Raw genomic sequence first — 23,280 nt, forward strand, 5'->3', positions numbered from 1 at the left:
CTTCCTGTGTGCTCTCTCAGACACTCCCTCTGTGTGTCTGTATTCTAATGTCCTCATAGAATGGCACCTGTCACATGGCAACTGAGAGCTTATCCTAATGGCCTCATTTCTTCTCTTTAAAGACCTTACTTCCTGTTGCAGTCACTTTCTGAGATAGATACGGAGGTTAGGACTTCAACGTGTGAATTTAAAAATGTTCTTATTTGAGAAAGACAGAGAGGGCTCAGCACATTAGCTCAACTGGATAATCCTCTGCCTCTAAGCGCTGGCATCCCATACGGGCAATGGTTTGTGTCCTGGCTGCTCCATTTCCCATTCAGCTCCCTGCTTACAGCCTGCAAAAGCAATAGAGGATGGCCCAATTCCTTGACCTTGCACACATGTGGGAGACCTGGAAGAAGCTCCTGGTTCCTGTCCACAGATTGGCTCAACTCTGGCTGTTGTGGTTGTTTGGGGAGTGAACTAGTAGATGAAAGATCTTTCTGTCTCTCTTTTTCTCTGTAGATCTTCATCCCTCCCCAAATCTTTAAAAAGATAGAGAGATGATTATATTTGTTGATTCACTTCCCAAATGACCCGTATCTGTTCAGGGCTGGGTCAAGTCTAAACCAGGAGCCTGGCACTCATTCCAGGTTGCCACATGGGTGGCAAGGACTCAATCACTGGAGCCATCACCTGTTGCATCTCAGAGGGAACATTAGCAGGAAGTTGTATTGGAAGCAGCATAGGGACTAGAATCCAGATACTCCAATATAGGATGGAATGATTTCAAGTTATGTCTTATCCATTCCACCAGTTTCCACCCTTCAACATGTGAATTTTTAAAAACATTTATTTATTTTTATTGGAAAGGCAGATATATACAGAGAAGAGGAGAATCTTCTTATTTTTAAAAGATTTATTTATTTATTTTTATTACAAAGATATACAGAGAGGAAGATTTTCTGTCCGATGACTCACTCCCCAAGTGAGCCCAATGGCCGGTGCTGTGCCGATCCGAAGCCAGAAATCAGGAACCTCCTCCAGGTCTCCAAGACGGGTGCAGAATCCCAAAGCATTGGGCCGTCCTCAACTGCTTTCCCAGACCACAAGCAGGGAGCTGGATGGGAAGTGGAGCTGCCGGGATCAGAACCGGCGCCCATATGGGATCCCGGGGCGTTCAAGGTGAGGACTTTAGCTGCTAGACCATGCTGCCGGGCCCAAGAGGAGAATCTTCTGTTTGTTGATTCACTCCCCAAGTGGCCGTAATGGCTGGATCTGTGCCAATCTGAAGCCAAGAGCCCAGAGCCTACTCTGGGTCTCCCACGCAGGTGCAGGTACAGGGTCCCAAGGCTTTGGACTGTCCTCAACTGCTCTCCCAGGCCACAAGCAGGGAGCTGAATGGGAAGCGGGGCCACCAGGATTAGAACCAGCACCCATATGGGTTCCTGGCTCATGCAAGGCGAGGACTTTAGCCACTAGGCTACAGTGCCAGGCCCAACAACATGTGAATTTTGAAGGCAACCAGTGAAGCCTCTAAGTTGTTGCATTGGATAAAACAACGGTAGTGTCCATGGCAAGGGCATGTCACTAAGCAGAGGGGGAGATTGCCTTCTTAGCTCCTTCCTGGAATATCAGGTTCATCATTTAATCTACATGCCTGGCCTTAGATGCGCTCCTTGGAAAAGGGCAGACATGGTTGACTGTTTTTGCTGGGCAGGTATCTTGTGACCCCGTGGGAAAAGTCGAGATGCTGAATGGGTAAGGGGCAATGACCATCTGCCATCAGGACTGAGCTGAAGCAGGAATTCAAGTCTACAGTGACAAGTTCCTCTTGCTCAGGGGGTCTGTGCCTTGCCTGCCAGGATAGCAACACACGCTTTGCACGAGAACATGCAGAATTGACAGTTCTCAGCACATAGTAGGTATCCGGTCAATAGCAGCTTTCTGCTTCGAGTCAGCAACTCAGCCTTTGCACATGGGGGGATGCTTTCTGACAGCCCTGCGTTAGAGCATTTTCAGGCAGCTTCCGCATGGCCTCACAGCAGGCTGGTTATTTTTCTTCCTTAACTAGTAGCAGGTGTTTGGCTGTGTCCATTAGCAGCCATTTCATGTTCCCCTGACAAACGAGTTTTTTATTTAGTGGCATTGGATCAATAATGTAGATTCTCATGTGAACTATTAAAGCATCTGTCGGGCTGACCATTGTATTATCGATAGGTACTGAGCAATAAATGACGTGGTAGAAAATGGAGCAACTGGCCTTGTAAGAGGCTCCTCTGAGGGCTGGGCTGGCTTTGTTACAAACATACCTAGGGAAAAACACTCGCTGAGGCCACAGGGGCAGCTTTCCATCTGCACTGGGGACATGGCTGTTGGTGGTCTTAGCTTTTCACAGTTCCTCTAGGCATGTTTGGAATAAGCACCTGTCTCTCCATCACACCCCAATGAGGTTGTTTCTGATGGCAGATTCTGTTCTTACCCATGTCCTTTGACCAAGCTGAGGATCTTCTTGTTCTGTGCTTACTCAGTGCCGGGTAAAGGGGCATTTGAAAGGTCCTGGCTCTGTTGGCTTTAGGAATCCTGTATTTTTTTTTTTTTTTAAGGAATCTTGTTTTTGCTTTTGCTTCTTATCTCCAACTTAGGGTGGCTCTCGGCTGCCTTGAACTTGTTGATTTTATGTTGTCTAGTTCCATCCACTGAACGGGAGTCTCCATGTTAGGACTCCACAAATGGTGCTGAGATCCTAATGTTCTACTTAGTGACTACTCTCCCTTCCTCATAGAAACCTATGTTTATCAACTCCCATTAGCATTGTGTATCAGACTTCTGGCCACTTTCGTTGAAAATTGGTGTTATAGCCAAGTCATGCTTCCACTCTCCATTCTCCCTGATCTCCAAGGACCTCCTGAGGAGTTGAAGCCCAAGCATGCCTTTCAATGCGTGACCTGGGATTAATGGCTCCTTAGGGCTGGGATGTAGAGAAACAATGAGCAGTCAGAGAAATACTGACTCGTACTATCAGTATGAATGAGAGTTACCATGGATGGCTGTGCAAGGAAATCTGCAAATTGGCAAACTGGAAATCAGAGTAACTGGATCTGAAGGAGTACCCTGTAGAAGTTGTATCAGTTATCAGGGGCCAGAGATGGAAATAAATTTTATTTTGTGCCAAAATAAACACTATCTTTCAACTCCATTTTCCAATGAGCTTTTGAAACACTCCTGAGTTTGACCCAAAGGGATGCTTCTCCTTCAGGAAAGTGTGTGCGTATTGGAAGCAGTGGCCAGGTTAATGAGGAGATGTGAAGGGAACGGGATATTTGAAAGGCACATAAAGATTACAATATAATTTTATGGCTGAAAATGCAAAGTGCCTATTGCTTTCTCAATAGACTATGGAGGATTGGGTCCATCAGAACATGCTGGCAAGAAGCACAGTAAACAACAAAGATTTTCAAGAAAACGAGAGCAACTTCTTCCAGGAGGATGAGCATTTGGAAGGGTAAGAAGGTCATGGAGGGACTGCACTGATCCCCAGTGGGACAATATACCCTCTCTAGCCAACAGTTGAGTTGTCACATCCTGTAGACTGAAGGTCTGTGTATTTTCACCTGGAAAATGGCAGATCAGACTAAAGACTGCATTTCCCAGCTTGCCTTGCAATTAAGTTTGATCATATGACTCCATTCTGGCCAATGGGATGTGAGCAGCAGTGTTGCATGCCTGATTACAGGAACAGCCTGTAAGAGAAATTGGTATTAACACTCAGCTCCTTCCTTCCTTCCCCTTCTTCTCTATCTTACTATTTGGCCCTTGGGTGCTGCTGTCTTGGACCTTGAATATGAATGAAGGCCATACCTTAGTATATCAACTTATATAAACCTTCCTAGGATTTTCCTCCACTGGACAGTTTGCATGAGAAGTCACCCTCTACTGTGTTCAACACAGTAAAAAAGAGATTTTTTTCTTGGTGGCTGATGACAGCTACTCTTAACTGTCTTCTCTATTTAGTAAAAGCCGGAGCCTACATGTCCTCTTGAATTTGAGCTGGGTTTATGGACCTCTGACCTGTTGAAGGTGGCACAAATGATGTTTTTAGAATTTGAGGTTAGGTCCTATTTAACTTGAGTCTTTTGGAATGTTTGTTCTTGGGTCACTGCCTTTCAGAATTTATGTTGTGATGAGCCCAGGCTAAGTGAAGCAGCCATGTGTACGAACTTTTGTCCAAAGCCTGAGCTGCATCCCCAAATGAAAACTAGTATCTGGGTCCAGTGTGGTCTCCTAATGGGCTAATCCTCCACCTTCAAATGCTGGCATCCCCTATGGGTGCTGGTTCATGTCCTGGCTGCTCTACTTCCCATCCAGTTTCCTGCTTATGGTTGGAAAGAAGTGGGAACTGGCCTCGAAGTTTTGGGCCCCTGTACCCATGTGGGAGGTCTGGAGGAAACTTCAGTTTGGCCCAGCCTTGGCCATCGTATTCATCTGGGAAGTGAACCAGTGAATGGAAGATCTTTCTCTCTCTGTCTTTCCTCTCTGTGGATCTGCCTTGTATATATATATGAAAACCAGAGTCAATTGCCAGCCACAGGCACACATCATCCCTGACACTGAACCCAGGTAAGCTTTGAGGTGATTATAGTCCCGGTTACCGTGACTGTTATCATTAAGACAGTCTGAGGGAGACCCAGGCAGCTGATTTATAGAATCATGAGATATCATACAAAGTTGTTGCTGTAAACCCCTAACTTTGGGTTGACTTGTTATGTGGCGATAGGCATCCACATCAGCCAACATGATCCCAGAAGATATAATTTAGATGAAAATGGGTTCTGGTAATTGGATAAAAAGGGACGAAGAAAAGAAAGAGGTGAAGATGGTGTCGTGGAAATGGGTTCATTTGCTGCAGTTGATAATGTGTTGGCTGATCAAGAGTGGCCTTGTGTGACAGGCCTGGATGCTGGCCCGGCGGCCACACAGACGCCTTAATGCTCTGCTTCTCATTGTTTCTTTAAGTCATCCCAGGCTTCTGGATTGCGCTATCGTCCAAGAGAAATGCTGGCGTCTTTTAATGAATGACATTCTGAGACCTCGGGCCCATCTCTTTGTATGGAGGTCCTTCCTCTTGGCTTCAAAATTAGGCTGCTTTTGTCAAAACACGTTTTCCAGATCTTCCCTGTTATGTGGATGGTACTTGCATCTTATTCATCTCAATCAAAAATTAGCAACTGGTCAGTGCCTGCTTGGTTGCTTGTGTCCTAAATCCTTGCTAACTTCTGATGTATGCTTCTGGTTTGGGTGGAGTGGGCTAAATTCCCATCTAGGCAGAGAATTCTGCAGTTGGCTGTTGCTGAGTATGGCATCTTAATTAAGTGGGGAAGGGGTACTTGCTAACCCAGCCCACGTTTTGCATTGTACATTAACCAGAAGCGTATCAAAGTTATCCCAAACCAGCAGGACTAATTCCAGTAGGGTTTCACCAGCTTTCCCTGACATTTGTCACCCACAGCAGAGTTACTTATTTTTCTTCCAGATCTGTCCCTTCCTACCTCCACTCCACCTGCAGTAACCAGGGGCTCTAGTGCAGGATTGGGCTTAATGCTTACTATTCATCCCCTAAGTGCTGAAAGGGATAATTGGGAGGTAATTGCATTATTGCACAGTTTGTGGTTAGCCTTCTATTTCGACTCTTAACGTGTGAATCTTTGCTCCAGGAGTACATTAGGGTAATTATGGGCAATTGCCTGCCAGATTCAGAGAAGGGATTTGTAATGAGTAGAGCAGCCCCACCTTCCCCTCCACCAATTCATCCCCCCAGGAAGGAAGAGTTAATGTGGTTGAGTTTGAAGCTTTTCCAAGAAAGTCAATGAATTGAGGTCGACTTGACATGAACTCTGGCCAAACAGAGCTGGGAAAAGGAGAGTTGGATTAAAGTCCTTGGAGAATCCCTAGCTCCTTACAAAGCTGGAGAAATTGTCGTGCAGTCATTTATTCAACTCCCTTCCCTGGGTTCCTGCTCTCTGCTGAGCTTTGAGTCAGTGGTAGGCTGTGTTGAAAGGGTTCTCTGATGCTGGGAACCAACTGGTGTTTGCCAAGACCACCTCCTTCAAAGAGCGTCTCAGGTAGGTCTTTGCATTGCAGCACAACGTGCTTTAACCTTCAGCTGCATGGAAAGAAATAAAACTTTGTTCTCTCCACTGTAGGCTTTTAGGAAAAGGAAATGATTTCTGGTAATGCGCACAAGTCCCAGAAAAAAAAAGTTTGTGTGTTGTCTTACTTTATTTCAATTGAAGTATCAAATAAGCAAAAGTGAATCTTGAGGATGGAGGCTAAATTCTAATGACAGTGCCACCGTGGGCTTCCTTGTGCCATCTGCCATTGACTCTCCATGGGCACACAACCTTGGGTCAAGTTACCTAGCTCCCCCACCTCTATAACGACCTGTCACTGGCATTTTCTGGCCCATTATTTGCACATTTAGCATCTTGCTGGTGATTATTAGGTCAAAATATCTTAAGCATACTGTCTAATGAAGAAAATCATTGCAATTTAATTTTAAAACATGCGTTCTGTGTGTGAACTTTCACAAATGAGAGAAAACAGGTAATATTTGTCATTCTGGGTCTAGCTTATTATGTTCAGCGTAACGATCTCCAGTTCAACTTGCTCTGTAGCAACTGTCCTAACTCCATTCTCTTCTAGGGCTGAGTGATATTCTGCCATGCATGTGCTTTCCTTATGTGGTCCTTTTACTTCTCCAGCCACCAGCTGATGGCTCCAGGTTGGTTCTGTATCTTTGCTCTTGTGAATTGGGCTGCTCTAAACATGGGATTGCAGGCATCTCCTTCATGTGATGATGTCACTTCCTGTGGATGCATTCTCAGATGAGGGCTGGCTGGGTCAAATGGGAGATCCATTTTGTAGTTTTCTGAGAAATCTTCAGAATTTAAAACAATGTTTTATTTATTTTTTATTACATTTGATTTTTTTTATTCATTAATTACATTGTATTATGTGACACAGTTTCATAGGTACTTGGGTTCTCCCCACCCCTCCCCAAACCCTCCCACCATGGTGGATTCCTCCACCTTGTTGCACAACCACAGTTCAAGTTCAGCTGAGATTCCCTCATTGCAAGCATATACCAAACATAGAGTCCAGCATCTTATTGTCCAGTCAAGTTCAACGGCTTCTTAGGTATACCCTCTTTGGTTTGAAGACAGAGCCAGCAGAGTATCATCCCGAATTACATTTGATTTTATAACACAGTTTCATAGGCTCTGGGATTCCCCAGCCCCTCCCTGAACCCTCCCCACATGGTGGATTTCTCCACCTAGTTGCAGTATTACAATTCAAATCCAATCATAATTCTTTCATTGCAAGCATGTACTTTGCATAGTGTTCAGCATCTTATTGTCCAGATAAATTCATTGGTTTCTTGGGGAGACCATCTCTGGTCTGAAGGCAGAGCTGGCAGAATATCATCCTGATCAATTAAAAGCCACAACATAACATCAACAACTGTTTACAACCTTATGGTGTTAAATGACATGGTACTGAGTGACCCCTATGTTAGAAAATGCAAGTTCTTAACCACATCCTGTGATTACTTCATTGACATTTCAGTTTTGGTTCATACACAATTGGCTGCTATACACCTTAAAATGGCCATAGGGTACTATTCAACTGTCTCGTGTCTATTTTCATGTTTGTATTTAGTAGTTTATGGTGTTGAAGCTTAAGTTTTACTGTACTTGGTGGATTTTGGGATAGTCCATGTTGGCTTATAAGTCTAACAAGGTATATGTCAACAGTTGAAGTGCAGGACAGTTTTAGCAGGGGTGTGCAGAGAAATCTTCAATACCTTAGTGAGGAGTAACTTACGTTCATGTCCTATCTAGCAGAATTTTTTTAGGATTTATTTTATTTCTATTGCAACGTCAGATATACAGAGAAGAGGAGAGACAGAGAGGAAGGTCTTCTGTCCAATGATTCACTCCCCAAGCAGCTGCAAAGGCTGGGGCTGAGTCAATCCGAAGCCAGAAGCCAGGAGCCTACTATGGGTCTCCTAAGCAGGTGCAGGGTCCCGAGATGTCGGGCCATCCTCGACTGCTTTCCCAGGCCACAAGCAGGGATGGGAAGCAGGGGCCACCGGGATTAGAACTGGCGTCCATATGGGATCCCACCACGTTCAAGGCGGGGACTAAGTGCTAGGCTATCACACTGGGCCCTCCAGGATGTTTTCTATAATGGCTGTGCTGAATTACTTTCTCTCAGTGCCTTAGGGAAATCTCTTCTCAACAACCTCAGCAACATTGGTTATTATAGGCATCCCAGTTGGAGTGAGGTGACACCTCAACGTGGAAATGGATGCCTTTTTTTAAAAAAAATTTATTTTTATTGGAAAGGCTGATTTGCAGAGAGAACGAGAGACAGAAAGAAAGATCTTCTGTGCGCTGGTTCACTCCCCAAGTGGCTATAATGGCCAGAGCCGAGCTGATCCGAAGCCAGGAACTAGGATCTTCTTCTGGGTTTCTGACACGGGTGCGGGGTCCTAAGGCTTTGGGCCATCCTTGATTGCTCTCCCAGGCCACAGTCAGGGAGTTGGATGGAAAGTGGAGGAGTCGGGACTCAAGCTTGTGCTCAGAGGGATCCTGGTGGTTGCAAGGCAAAGATTTAGCCACTCAGCCATCGCGCTCGGCCCCAGTGAGGGCTTTCTAAGTTCTGTATTACTCTCTGCCTAACTGTGACACTTCTCAGAGTCTGGCAAGTTGCAGCTTTCTTGTTGGCCAGAGACAAATGGTGACTGAATATTTCCCTAGGGAGCAGCGAGGTTGATTCTTATTGCTTCCTGTTTCCTACCTTGGGCCACTTTGAGAGGACTTTTCTCTTTGCTTTTCTTCATGTCCTTGAAGGACAGGTAAGCAGGGAGGAGAGTTTGGGGTTGAGTTTCATTGCCAGTGGTTTTTCTTCTAGAAACAGCCCTGGGAGTCACTCAAGGGTGGCAGACAATATTGATGAGGAATGACGATCCTGTAAATAGATGTTTAAAATAAATAAAAAGATGAAAACAGGGATTAGAGAGAAACTACAGTGGGTTAATACATGAGGTGTTCAACTGCAAGTTTCTCCGAGATGATTGGAGCAATTAGCGGGAAACATTTTGTCACAAACAAAATAAATCTGCAATCACCAAATAATTTGCAATCAGCTTCTGCAAGTAAAATCACGTACTTTCCCCGTCAGTCACAGGCATTTTGAGAATTAAAATGATCATGTCGAGAGCGACGCTTTCTGTAGGTAAGTGGTTAGAAGTGATTATGCCGGCGATCGCTCAGCTGTGAGGCATACTCCAGGGAGGCTTTTCAGAGAAAGTGCTTCCCTCGAAGAAATGGGCCAACCGCACGGAGAGCAGAAATACTTTGGCACAGCAGGCTGACGGTTCCCTTCCCAACAGCCCTCTCGTATAGAATGTGCTCGTATAGAACGGTCTGCGAGCCACTCATGCAACCGTCACCCTCAAAATGGACGGGTGGCTACACTGCCTGGGCTGCATTTAGTAACATGCACCTGAAACGAAGAGAAAGAGACAGCGATTTCATCTGCTGGGTCACTCCCCAGACGTCTGTGACGTCCAGGGTTGGGTCAGGTGGGTGACCTAGTGGGGGTGGATGGGACCCAAGCACTTGAGCCATTGCCTAATGCTTCCCGGGGTCTGTGTTAATAGGGAGCAGGCATTGGGTGGGTGACCAGGTGGGATTTGAACCCAGGCATTCTGTTGTGAGAGATGAGCACGCCATGTACCATCTTCACCTCTGTGCCAAACACCTGATTCTGCATGTGAATTTTTAAAAAGATTTTATTTATTTTTATTGGAAAGGCGGACATGCAGAGAGGAGGAGAGATAGAGAGGAAGATGTTCCATCTGATGGTTCACTCCCCAAGTGGCCACAAGGGTTGGAGCTGAGTTATCCGAAGCCAGGAGCCAGGAGCTTCCTCCAGGTCTCCCACACGGGTGCAGGGTCCCAAAGCATTGGGCCATCCTTGATTGCATTTCCAGGCCACAAACAGGGAGCTGGATGCGCAGCGGGGCCGGGAATAGAACCGGCGCCCATATGGGATCCCGACACGTTCAAGGCTGAGGACTTTAACTGCTATTCTATCGCGCCAGGCCCTGCATGCGATTTTAAAAAAGGACTTGTTTATCTTTTATTTGAAAGGAGGATTTATAGAGAGGAGAGAGAGATATTTCCCATCCGTGGGTTCACTCCTCAAATGGCCCACAATGGCCATGGCTGAGCTGTTCCAAAGCCAGGAGCTTCTTCTGGGTCTCCCTTGTGGATTCAGGGGCCCAAGCCCCGAGTCATCCTCTACTGCTTTCCCAGTCCATAAGCAGGGAGCTGGATGGGAAGCAAATCAGTGCTCACATGGAATGCTGGTGCCGCAGATGGAGGATCAGCTTGCTGTGACCGCCCCCTCTCCCTGCATGTGATCTTAATGCACACGTGGATTGTTTTGGAGGCCAAAATAAGGCTCGACAATCATTTCTGTAGGTGACCAGTTGTGTAAGCAATCAGAAGTCCAGCATGGAGAGACCATTAACAGGAGTAACTTGCCAATATTCTGCCCAGTTTTTTATGCCCGAATAGAAAGACTTAATTCAAAAGAAATTTCGTGAGTGTATTTTAAGCTGCAACTTTCTCTCCTTAAATATGGCAATAATATGGAAGATGAAAATCAAGAAGGACATACAGGCTCTCTGTGGAGTCACAGGGATGCTATGCTTCCTAGAAAGGATGTGTGGATATTGTGTCCAGAAGGCGGGAAGATTCCAGAAGCAATTTTTAGTGTCATTCCATCTCAATCCGCTGGCTGCTCTGCCTGCAGTTTCCTGCCTAATTTTTCGCTCAAATATTTGTAAAATGTGCTTAGGCTGCCCAGGCCCAAGAAATAAAACAGAGTTATCTTAATAAAGAAAAGGTTGAGATGTGTCATTCTGATTTAGAAAGCCCATTTCATGGTGTGTGTTGGAACAAGAAATAATTAATTTGGAAAGTCCTTGATCTCTGACTGCTTTAATGATATTAAGACCTTAAGTAGAATATTCTTTCACATTCATTACGCTTATGTGCATTTGGAACCCTTGTCTATAGCCCAGTCTGTGTCCGGAGATGCTGGAGGCACATAAGATTGAAACAGAAAGGGATGATTTTGCGGGGCTATTGATGCTGGAACGTAGTCATTCCTCAACTCAGATCTGTCTTGGTTTTAAAAGAGTTTGGCTCCTGCATTGCCAACAGTCACTAACCTTATTTCATCAGTTAGTTTGGAGTTCGTATTCTTCCCAAAGCCAATAAAAGTGAGTTTGTGCTATATGGCACATTAGAACAAATTCCTCCCATCTCAGTGAATTTTGGTGCCTATAGTTTATAATAGTTTATGATGCACTTGAAAATCATTGCTTGGTAGAGCCTGGTGCTGCGGTGCAGCTAGTTAAGCTGCTTCCAATGCCCACAGCCTGTATCAGAGGACCTGATTCAAACCCTGGGTGCTCTGCCTCTGATGCGCTTGGAAAGTCAGTGGAGCCTGATCCAAATGTTTGACTCCCTGCTTTCCATGTGGGAGACCAGGATGGAGTTCCAGGCTTCTGGCTTCACTTGGCCTACCCCTGCAGAGGGAATCAGCAGATGGAAGATCTCGTTGTATTTCTCCCTTCCTCTCTGTCACTCCGCCTTCTAAATCAGTCACCAACAAGGAAGTGTTTGATGGCTCCCAACCATATAGAATGATGAATGCTTCATGAAGTGGAAATGTCAATTACCCTGATTTGACTACATGCTGTATACATGCATGGAATGATACTGCATCCCATCTATAAGAACAAATACCGCATACTAGCTAAATCCAAATGTGTATGTTGATGTATATGTGTTTATATGTTCATCAAAGTGAATGAAATCTGTGTCATTCTTTAGCCTGGGCCTTTTGCTTATGAAAAAAGGGGTTAGTAATTTTTTCTTCTAAGAACCAGAGAGTACTTATTTTCAGGTCTGTCACGTAATATGCTCCCTCACAGGAACTATTGAATTCTGCCCCAGAAGCCTGGAAGCAACCAGGTACAGTAGATAAATAAAAGGGGTATGAATGTCATCCATGAAAACATTGCTTACCCAAACAGGCAGTGGCCTCTACTCAGAGACCTGTATTCCGCTGTCTCTAAACAACAGGAGTCTCCATCGCTAGGGCATGGTCCATTCCTGGACAGCACTTGAGACAGAAAGCAAAGCATGGAAGGAGACATGGGTATGCGAGAACCCATGACGGCTTTGAGAGATGGAAGCTTACTTGATAAGATAGGATCAGATGGGACTGGGTTAAGGTGCAGTATCTCTATGTGTTAATGCTGAAGGATTCCAGGATCCCTCACCAAGGCCAAACCCAAGGATGCTCAAGTCCTTTGTATAAAGTGGGGGCAGTATCTGCTTTGAGTCTACACTCATCCTCCCATCAACCTTTAAATCATCTCTAGATGACTGATAATGCCAATTACTGATGTAAAGGAAATGGTATACATGGAGCGCTGATGTAACCATTGTTGGTCTAGCCACATAGGAGGAGATCTGTGATTGTTTGAATCTGTGGGTGTGGAACCACTCAGAGGGCTGACTTTAGGGGAACTGAGGTCTAGGTTGTGTGCATTTATTTGAAGAGTAAGGCTCTCCCATGTCCTTGGCTAGGCTCTGGAAACACGTGACAGAGGGACAAAGACCTTCCCTGTCTTCAAAAGAGGTGACAGTCTGGAGGCCAGAGAGAGACTTGGAGGAGAATGATGGAAGGGCAGGAAAGAATGGGGAGGGAAAGTAGAGAGGTCCTGAAGTTTCACTTGGAAACATCCTAAGGTCTCCCCAAACAACAAAGATCACTTGTGGGTCCAGAGCCCCAAAGATCAGATAGAACCGAGAGTTTTTATTGAGGAAAAAATCAGAATCAATGAAACAGACTTCACAGTTTCTTCTAGCAGAACTTCCTACCAAGGGATATGAGTTTTTGGAGGCTAAAAAACCAGTACTACTACTTGAAAGAGTTAATACGTTCCACTTGGAGGGGAAAAACAACCATGTGGCGACAAAGGATTTGTTCTCTCTTTTGGGTGGCAGCCCTGGATTTCTCGCCAATTAGTAGCATCTGGTGCTCATAGAAGATTCATCCCTGGGTGAACTGGCAGGTACCACTGGATGTGACACTCCGGGAAGCTCCTGCTGGTCCATCTGTGATGTCTTTTCTTCCCAGATATGGTGGTCCTCCCTCCCTTCCTCTCTCCAGCCTGCCTGCCTGCCTCTCATCTGAAATATTTTTAAACACTTAGACTCCAAAGCAGGACTAGATCCAGATTTTTTTTTTTTTTTTGAGATGAGGGTGAGATTCCGAGTTGGCTTTCCCCTATGTAATACACAGAGACAGCCCTGGTGGTAAGAGCTGTGATGTACTGAGTGCTTACATTGGCTGGGGCCTGTGTTCAACATTTTACATGCATCATCTCACTTAACGATCGCAACAAGTGTGACAGGCTGTGGGTGCCATCACCACTCCGATTTACAAAAGAGGAGCCGCGAGTCTCACAGAGGTTATGTCCATTGGCCAAGGTCACACAGCCCCGAGGTGTCTGAGCCAGCATCCCACCTCCCACCTCCGTGTGATCTGAAATCTCCAGTGCAGATCTCAACATTCAGACCATGTATCAGGGAACTTCAGGGAATTTCATGGAAAGCAGAATTTGTTGATAACTTATTCTGGTGCAAGTAAATTGAAATCCGTGCATGGCTTGTTTTGAATAGCCCACATATGCAAATGTTTTTGTACCCAAATCAACTCAATTAAACTTTTATTTATCTATTCAAAAGGCAGAAAGAAACATAGCTAGCTAGCCAACCAGCCAATGGTTTACTCTCCAAATACCTGCTGTAGCCAGCACTGGGTCACACAAAGCTGGAACCTGGGACTTGAACCTTGGTCTCCCAAGTATGTGGTATGGAGCCATCATTGCTGTCTCTCAGGCTGTGTGTTGGCAGGAAGCTGGAAACAGAAGCAGAGCCAGGTCTCCCAGTGTGATGTTCCCATCTCAGATAGCAGTGCAGGTATCCCAAGCAGTGTCCTCAGTCACTAGGCCGAATGAACAACTTCAGAACAAACTTAGCTCTTCTTTACGTATTTGAAAGACAGAGTTATTGGCAGAGAAAGAGATTTTCTATTGCTGGTTCATCCCCTAAATGATTGCAATGGCCAGGGATGGGCCAGGAAAAAGCAAGAAGCAAGGAGTTTACCAGGTCTCCCAGGCGGATATAGGGACCCATGGACATGGGCCATCCTTCACTGCTTCCCCAGGCGCATTGGCAGAGAGCTGAATTGAAAGTCCAGTGGCTGGGTTCCTGTATAGGATAATTGCACTGCAGAAGGAGGCTTATCCATAATCTTAGTACCTGCCACTAAACTTAGCTTTTAATTCCATTTTCCATGAACTTTTCACATCGATTTCCTAGAAGGTAAATGGTAACATTGCAGAGAAGAACACACGGCATTTTTAAGTTTTATTTATTTATTTATTTATTGAAAAGTCAGATTTTTACAGAGAGGAGGTACAGTGAGAAAGATCTCCACTGGTTTACTCCCCAAGTGGCTGCAACCACCAGAGCTGGGCTGATCCGAAGCCAGAAGCCAGGAGCTTCTTCTGGGTCTCCCAAGTGGGTGTAGGGTCCTCGACTTTGGGCTGTCCTCAATGGCTTTCCCAGGCCACAAACAGGGGGTTGGATGGGAAGTGGAGTGGCCAGGGTTAGAGCCGGTACCTATATGGGATCCTGGCAGATGCCAGGTGAGAACTTTAGCCGCTAGGCTACTGTGCAGGGTCCAGAACATACTACATTGGGTGCTCAGTGTTCTGACAGGTCCCTTTTTGAGTATTCATTGTAGTAACCCTGACAATCATTTCTTCATTCATAAGCTGTCCCACCAGTCCCAAGTCACTTCCCTAGATGTTGCAGGACAAGACAGATGTTGTCCTTGGCCCATGAAGCCAAGGAAAGCTGAGTTGTCTTGGAGAGCCTCTTTGCACCTGCTGGCCTCTGCCACACAGCCCTTTCATGGTTTCCCATCTAAACCAGACTCACCAGCTTGCTTTCCCCAGGACCCTACTGTGGGGTGGGAAGAGAAGGAGGTTGTACATGTTGTTCAGACTCCTTGGCCTCATTCATGGGCTTTGTGAAAAAATAATACCCTTCTGTGGATGTAACCTTCCATGTCCTGTCGAAGACCCAGATGGAGAAATTCAGCCATACGCCCAGCTTGTGGTCTCTTATTTGAAGTAACTAGAGGGAATGAAACAAGATGGGAGGCAACTGACTCCACTCGTTATCTTCCTCCATGAATGATATGTCTGGCCACTTCACCCCCTTGCAATTTCAAATGCCATTTGTCTGAAGCCTCCAATTTAAACTGCATAGATCTCCTCTCAGTGAAATAACAGGCTCTGTAACTCTCTGGCTTCCCCAGACAAGACAAACTCTCCGTGTGTGTGTACACATGCATGAGCTCGCACTGGTGCTGACGGATGGGGTGGGTGAGGAGAGACACATTCCAACTGATTGAATATAAAGCACTGTCATTTCTGCTGGGGACTGGGTATCCCAGGAAATGATCAGGGTGTGCCACGCCCTGATTTCAGATGTAGACAGAGAAGTTGTAAAGCTTGGGTGCGGGAGGGTGGGTTGGCAGGGAGTGGTCTTGGGCAAACCTGTATTGCTCTCCTTGCAGACTACCCGTGTTACCCACCTTAGGCCTCAACACTCAACTCTGAGCTGTTTCACAGGCTTGAATTTCACCTTCTGCAGCCACGGCCAATCACCTGCCAACACATGGCCTGCAACACATTACCCAGGGCACTTCGTGGCTCAGAAACCTTACCAAGTTCTCACTGCTGCTGAATTCACTGGAGAAGATGCAGGTCCGCTCCAAGCTCTGCCCTGGTGCATTCACAGCTCAATTGTGTCCTTTCTCTGCTGCCCGCTAATCCCAAGGTCTGGCTTCTCACTGCTCCCTCGCTTGCCCTTTGCTCTCTCTACCTTGGACTATGGCTAGCGGTCATCCCGAAACAAAAGGATGAAAAGGAAAGCTATTCTGGGACTGGAATATGGCAGGATTAATTTACTTGTGACAGTCTCAATGTCTGCCTGTCAGCACAGTGCTGTGGTGTCAGCCAGTGAACATAGAGTTCACTGTATGCTAGACCCATGCGTGAAAGCCAGCGACGTTATCGGTTAACTGTAAGCATGGGAAACCCTGAAACTGCCATGTAGCAAGCACCAGAACATCTGAGTGAAATCTGTGTAGCCATATAAGGGAGACCAAAGAGCTAAGAGGTGTAAAAAACGCGCCTGTCTTTGTTGGAGACTCAGCTGCTGTGTTTGAATGCACTGTCACACAGGCATGACACAAAGCTGCCTCCATGTCATGTCTTCCTGTCCAAGCACCCCGCAACAAAGGGCTTGTGTCTGTCGAGTTCCTGCTGTTGGAATGGCCCCTTCTCTCCTTCACCTTTCAGTTGTGCTCAATGGAAGTAATTTCCTGCTTCCGAGATGGCAAAGCACAGCCTTTTATACGAGTCTTTGGGGTGGAAAATTCTGTCTCTGTGGGAATGCTGTCTTCTCGTTTTATAAGTCTCTTGCAAGATCCTCACTTAGATGTTGTTTGCACCAAAAATCTGCAGCTTTCCAGTCAAGGTTCAGGCCCCAGTGCTGGCCCCCAATAAAGGAATTTGTGGATTAAATTTCCCACACATGACGTTCTCGGGAAGCACAAGCCAACCACGGCGTCCTTATCCCACACACTCTTGCTCAGTGATTATTATGTGTCCAAGCCTGGAGACAGGCATGAAAGGAGCCCCAGCTGGAGCATAGGAGAAGAAAGAAGGAAAGAAGAGAACAGAGCAGGAAATAGCACATTCTAGGCTGGGCATAGGTGAGACATTTAGACAGATCCTTTCTCAAGAGGGATCTTCGTTTGTGGTCTGGAAGGTGCATCCGCCAAGGACAAATTCATGGTGAGAAGGTCACGTGCTAGAGTCGGGACGTGAGAAGCTGTGGTATGTTTGGGATAATGCTGGAGGGGATGGGGCTAGGAAAGGACCAGAAAGTGCAGATGGTGCCGTCTTGGCAAGGGCATGTATGATAAGCTAAGGAGGTGGGGCTGGGTCACCAAGGGTATCTCCCATAGACTGGCTTCAACAACAGAAAAGGGTTGTTGCCCAGTTCTAAGCTTGGGGGTATGAGATTGAAGGGCTGGTGGGGCTGACGGCTTCCACGGCCTCTCTTCTGGCCTTGCATGTTGGTTGGCTTTTCACTGTGCCCATCCAAGGTTCTCTCTGTAGGAGTCCACGTTGGAATCTCATCTTTCAAGGGCACCAGTTAGATGGGACCAAAGTTCATCCACGTGACCCCTTTTATCTCTTTCAAGATCCCCTTTCCCAAATGCATTCTGAGATGGAGGGGGAGGAAGGGAAAGAATCAGGGCTTCACCATGTGACTTTGTAGGGGGACCTCACAGTACACTCTGGGCGTACTTGGAGCTTTCCCCATCCCCCCAACTTCAGGCCTCATTTGCAACACTCAGCTCTCATTTTCCCAGCCTGCGGTGTGCTCTTCATGTCATCAATCCTTCCGCTGAAGGACCTCTAAATATAGATGCCATCTGCCACCAAGGCTGTCTGTTGTCACTGATCATCTCCTTGCACAGAGGAGAGGCTGGGGAAAGCCAGGGTTCCTTGGCTTCAGCCAAGATCTCAGCCAATGAGGAGTCACAGGAAAAAAAAATGCTGCTGCTGTCTTGGGGTCGGACTCCAGGGTTCCCACGGTGAGGGAAGTATGCCAGCTGGCCAAGAGTTGGTGATTTTCCACTGGACGGGTCCTGGGTTCATGCTCACTGGCTCAGGAAGAGGGGCTCCCTTGTTCTTTCTCCCAGGCGAGGGTGGGGAGGAGATTTCTGTTCATGCAGAAAAAAAAAAAGCAAGCTCCTTGCAGAGCCAAGAGGCACCTGCCAGCGCTGGCTGATGACATCTCTGTGGTGATTAAGGGGAATAGTCATCACACAGGCGGGCATGCTGCCCTCCCACGCTCTTTGCTCTTCCTCCACTCCTTCTCCCAGAGTGCCACGGCTGCCTGGAATATTCCAGCCCTCTCGCTGTGAAGGACAATTTAGGTCTCCCATTAATTACATTTAAAGTTCTAGATTTCAATTAGGGAGTTAATTACATTTTGCCATATTGCCCCCATTCAAGACATGTTCATGGAGGAAGTCAATTTGTTAGGATGGAAGAGCCCTGTCCAGTCTGGAGGGTTACTGTGCAAGCAGCCTTCCCCCACCCAATCCTCCTGTTTCTTCCTGCTTTGATGTGATGGAGCTGAGAGCTCTATTTGGGATTTGTGCCCAGCGCTGTGTACTCAGCTAGGAGTTGCAAAGTGCAGGAATACATTTGATGTGGTTTCTAGATTCAGTACAGGAGGAGTGTGTCAAAGCAGATATGAAATCTCTACAGGTAGGGCCCACACTCTGGTGTGGCCGGCTCCAACTCTTCCACTCCTGATCCTGCTCCCTGCTAAGGCGAAGGAAAAAGCAGCAGAAGATGGCCCAAGTGCTTAAGCCCCTCCACCCACATGGGAGACCTGCAGGGAGGTCCTGGCTCCTGACTTCAACCTGGCCACAGCTAGGCTGTGACAGCCTTCTGGGAAGTGAACCAGTGGTTGGAAGATTCTGTCTCTCCCTGTTACTCTTTCACATGGATAAATAAATAAATAAATATTTCTAGAAAGAAAATGTTACAGGCTGAGCATTCACAGAATGTGATGGAGACAGCCCCACCCCCCAATGGTATATTTTGCACACACCATTGGGTTCTTAGCCTAGCCTGATTTGGCCCAACTCCTGTCCCAGCAGGTGTACCAGCCTTGCTCAACCAGTTCACACCCATTCTGGCTCTTACCATTGGGTACTACAGTCCAGCACTGCCTGACCTACCCCAAGACCCAGCTCTCATGTGGTTCTGCAGGTGGCAAGTCCTAGCCTAGTCTTTGCTATAACTACTCTGGCTCCTGTGAGAACTAGTGGGTCCTGGAGCCTAGCCCAGTCTGATACACCCCAGGCCCAGTCCACACCAATGCAGAGGCATGCTGTAACCATGTCCAGCTCAGTTAATACCATCCCATTCCAGCTCTTGTGCTCACTAGTGGGAACCACAGGTCAGCTGTGGCCTCCCCTTAGCTTCCCGACCAGGCTTGCTTCCAGTCACAGATCTTGCACGTGCTGGTGGTTGCTCTGACCCAGCCCAGCATAACCTATCACCCATCTTGGCCTTTGCCATTAGATGCTGTAGCCTAGCCCACACCTCATCCCAACTTTCGTTGGTGTGTGCTGCAGCCTAGCCCTGCCCAGGCTTCCTCCCATTGTGGTTTTTGTATAAAACAGTAGATGTGATAGCTTAGCCTACACTGGCATGGCCTGCACTCCATCCTGGCTCTTGGGCTTGCCAGTGTGCTACAGTTTGGCCTAGTATTGCCCAGTCTGTCTCCTGCTATCCAGAACCAACCCACATACCTGCCAGCAAGTGTAGCAGCCCTGCTAGCCTGACCAACACTCCGCTGACTCATATGCTTACCAGTGGGAGCTATGGCCCACCAGGAGAGTTCCCCAAGTTCCCCTATCAGGCCCACTCCCAGACCTAGAGGTCACATGTGCTTTTACCTGGCACAGTCTGCGCTCTAGTGTCAGCCTTTGTGTGTACTGTTGGATGTTGTGACCTAGCTGGCTCCACACCCAATTCTTGAGTGTGCCTGCTGGTATTACAGCCTGGACCAGCCCAACCTGTTCCCAACTCCAGAACATGGAAGTGTTGGTGAGTTACGCAGTTATGTGTAGCTCAGCTTGTCACCACTCCCAGCATTCAGGCAAATGAGCTGGTATGGCAGACCCACAGAGGTGAGCCCACAAATTCCACACAGAATCTGCTCCCAGATCCAGTTACCTAAAATGGTCCACCTCCTGTCCCAACACTCACTGGAGGATACTGTAGTTGAGCCCTGCCAAGCAGGCCCCCCAGTCATGGTTTTTGTGTGTGCTAGTAGATGGTGGTTGATGCCAACAATCCCAGCTCAGGTCTCTCATGTGGGTGTGTGTGTTGATTTGGCTCTGAAAGGTCCTCTGGTTCCCCTCCTCCAAACACCTGATCTCAGCCTTCTTGCTTACCTGCAAGTGCAGTAGCCAGGTTGGTGGAAGTCCCCCAGAAGTCACTCCTCACCTGCCATATTCTCCCTCAGTAGTCCTCCCTCCCACACATCTCCAGACCTGCTTCCCTGAGCAATCCACAGCATACCTCCTCCCATGCCCACAAGCACACGTATCCCCAAGCCCAGCCCTCTGGCAGTGCGTTGTGCCATGCTAGGCCTCTGCCTATCTGTCTGGGGCCTATGCTTGCTTGGTGTGGGTACCTTGAGCCTGTCTACTGATGTCTGCCTCCCCCATATCTTAGAAAGAAAAAGGAATATACAACTACACTAGCGCATTAGTATAGTTAATAGAAATTTGGCATAAACCTGGCCCAGGATGCCCTCCAGCTATTAGCTGCTTTTTCCCCAGCTCTGTAACACTTGTCCAGGTACAATGTAACCTAAGCAATTGTATACAGCTGGGATGGGGAGATGTTTTTCTTAGAAAGTGATTTCCAAGGTTTCCCAATTAGCATATTTGACGGCTGTTTCCTCAGGGCCCCTATTGGGTCTCCCATGAGGGTTTGTGTTTGGAATGTGTCAGCATTATTGATACCTCTCTGCTCAAATCTGCTTAGAGATCTGTGTCCCTGCCCCCTACACTCCCTAGCTGAGCTACAAGATGGCCAAGATCTGGCCCCATTCTCCTTGTCTCCCACCATGCCTGGAATCTAGCTTTGTGTCAAGTGTTCTGGCAATACTGAAGAGCAAATACAAGAAACGAATTCAACGTGTTGGGAAGGTTGCCTTGCCTTACACTTACACAAATTCTGCTTTATGCCAGTATTTTGTCCATTTCTTTTTGGTGAGGATGAGATTGATGTCTAAGAGACAGAGGCATCAGGCAGAAGGAAGAAATGTTTTGTGGGACTATATTCCCTTTTCCCCCAGACTCGCCTGGGACTGGCTCTGCTCTGGGATAGATGGGCTCCCATTTGCTGTGCCAGGTGGAGCACTTGCTTCCCCCAGGGGGGAAGGGTTCCACCTGCAGCCTTGGAAGAGTTTTTCTCATAGAGTTGTGTGCCTGCTGGCTCGTTGCCTGTTGAAGCTCTGCCTCTGTCCTTGCTGAAATCTTGCCTGGCATTTGGAACCAGCATGATAAACAACAGTTGGCTGTTGTGGATCAGCCAAGCCAGTTGGCCCACTCTGAAGGCTCGCCCGAACTCGTGGAGAGTTTGGGTTGGGTGTGGGCCATGATCAGGAGGAAGGTGGCAAAGTCCAACGTTGTTTTGCTTCCAGCTTGGCTCTGAGGTTTAGCAGAGCTCCCCATGGGCCAGTCTACAGTCCAGGGCACTTGCATAGAGTGGAGAGGCACTGGCTTCCCAACCTTGGCTCTAGATTCAACTCCCAGCCTGTGAGTGACGGTGAGACTGCTCCCAGATTGGAGGCGCTGCCACATGTCCCATAGCCTTGGAATTTCAGGAAATCCCTGAAAGTTGGTGATTTTGATTGGTACTTGGCAGTGCAAATTTGAGAAGACCGGAAATTGGATATTTTCACTGACATTTCAGTCCAATGTCTATTCATGTGTTTTGATACCTTTTCACACACACACACACACACACACACACACACACACACACACACACACTGGTCTATTTATTTAAAAGGCAGATAGATAGAGAGGGAAAAAGAGATAATCTATTCAGTGGCTACAACAACCAGGGCTGGGCCAAGGTGAAACCGAGGATTCCAGAACTCCATTCAGGTCTCCCACTTGGTTGGCAGGGACCTGAGTATGTGGGCCGTCTTCATCTGCTTTCCCAGGTGCATTAACAGAGAGCTGGATGGGAAACAGGGCAGCTGGAACTCAAACTGGCACCCTGATATGGAATGCTGGCATTCAAGTGGCAGCCCAGCTCACCGTGGCACTAGTCTGGCTCTCCCTCCCCTTTTAACTTGTTTTTCTTTTCAATTTTCTGACAGGCAGCAGTGACATCTAGGCTTGGGAAAACCTCTTGTTTCAACTGTCAGCCTTGATTTTCTTGTGCATCTGAAATGGCCCAAGTCTTGTAAAGATGAAACTACATTAACATGAGCATTCATGTTACTTTTTTTTTAAGATTTATTTATTTCATTTGAAAGACAGAGTTACACAGAGAGAAGGAGACAAAAATCTTCTACTTGTTGGTTCATTCCCTCAAATGACCATCGTGTTTGGACTAGGTCAATCCAAAGCCAAGAGCTAAGAACCTCCTCTGCATCTCCTACATTGAGTGCAGAGGCCCAACAACCTGGGACATCTTCTACAGCTCTCCCAGGTACAGTAGCAAGGAGATGGATCAGAGGTAGAGCAGCTGGGAGCCTGTATCCCTTTGGGATGCTGGTGCTATAGCTGATGTGTTTAATAGCTATGCCACAGTGCTGACTCCCATGTCTATAGCTTTTAATCCATGTCTTCTCCCCTCAAACCAGATTTCTGTACCCAGGATGTGTTCTGGTCCTTTTTGCTATCTCATCTTGTATGGACTGTCCAAGGAAGGGGCCATTCCACATCTGTTGTTGGTATCTTCTGTGGGTACCTGTTTTCACTGGGCCCTGGCAGCTTTCCCATGTGCCCTGCTGGGCTCAGCTATTTCTTTTTTTAAAAGCTTTTATTTATTTAATTTTTTTATACTTTTTATTATTATTCTTATTATTTTATAGTACAGTTTCATATTCCCTTATCCCCTTCCCAGTTCCCTCCCCCCCAGTACCTCTATATCATTACTAACATAGAGTTCTTCATACTCAGTCATATGTCCATCATTGCGGGCCTGGACAATGGCAGAGAGTCCAGAATCCTATTGTCAAGATATAGTAAACAGTTTCATTGTAAGTCCATCTTTGTCTGGAAGCAGAAATGCATACCACACTACATCCTCACATCTGAATGTAGTCTCCATTTCACAGCTACTGTACATCCCCTTAAATGAAAAGTCATGTTTCAAAATCAACAATAGAAACAAAAGAGGAAATTTACAATGCCATGAAGTTAAATGACATGTTACTAGATATG

Source organism: Ochotona princeps, chromosome 24, assembly GCF_030435755.1.
Source record: "Ochotona princeps isolate mOchPri1 chromosome 24, mOchPri1.hap1, whole genome shotgun sequence".
NCBI classification, from domain to species: domain Eukaryota; kingdom Metazoa; phylum Chordata; class Mammalia; order Lagomorpha; family Ochotonidae; genus Ochotona; species Ochotona princeps.